The sequence below is a fragment of the Bison bison genome, unplaced genomic scaffold (assembly GCF_000754665.1).
Source record: "Bison bison bison isolate TAMUID 2011002044 unplaced genomic scaffold, Bison_UMD1.0 scf7180017851357, whole genome shotgun sequence".
Classification (NCBI taxonomy): domain Eukaryota; kingdom Metazoa; phylum Chordata; class Mammalia; order Artiodactyla; family Bovidae; genus Bison; species Bison bison.
Window position 1 is genome coordinate 78,185 of NW_011481930.1, and position 813 is coordinate 78,997.

Genomic DNA, 813 nt, shown 5'->3' on the forward strand with positions numbered 1-813 from the left:
CTGGCGTGCTACAGTCAATGGGGTCGCAAAGAGTCAGACATGACTGAACAACTGAACTGAACTGAATTTAAAGTGCAACTCTTTAAAAGAGTTTTTTATTTTTTTTAATGTTTTTTAGAACCATATAAACATTTTTTTAATGTTTATTTATTTATTTATTTTACTTTACAATATTGTATTGGTTTTGCCATACATCAACATGCAGGATAAAAGAGTTTTTTAAAAAAATTATTTATTTTTGGCTGTGCTGAGTCTTGGTTGCTGCTGGATTTTCTCTAGTTGTGGTGGGGGAGCTTCTCATTGTGGTGTCTTCTCTTGTTGCTGAGCACAAGCTCTAGGGTGCATGGCCTTCAGTGGTTTCAGCTCTTGGGCTCTAGAGCACAGGCTCAGTAGTTGTGGCACATAGGTTTAGTTGCTCTACAACATATAGGACCTTCCTTGATCAGGGATTGGATCTGTGTCTCCTTCATTGGCAGACGGACTACCACTGAGCCACTAAGGGAAGCCCCAAGGTATTGTCTTGCTATCGTGAAGGCTTGTTGTTGTTTAGTCGCTAAGTTGTGTATGGCTCTTTGCCACCTCATGGACTGTAGCCCTCTGGGCTCCTCTGTCCATGAGATTTCCCAGGCAGGAATACTGGAGTGGGCTACCATTTCCTCCTCCATAAAGTGCAACTCATGACATAATACAGTGACCTGAATTTCCTTTCTATGTGGCAATCTGTCTTTTTGCTGGAAATAGGCACAAGGAGGAGCTTTTTTGGTGCTGATTAATATTGATTCTTCTTCCAGGTGCTGCTTACATTCTTGTACA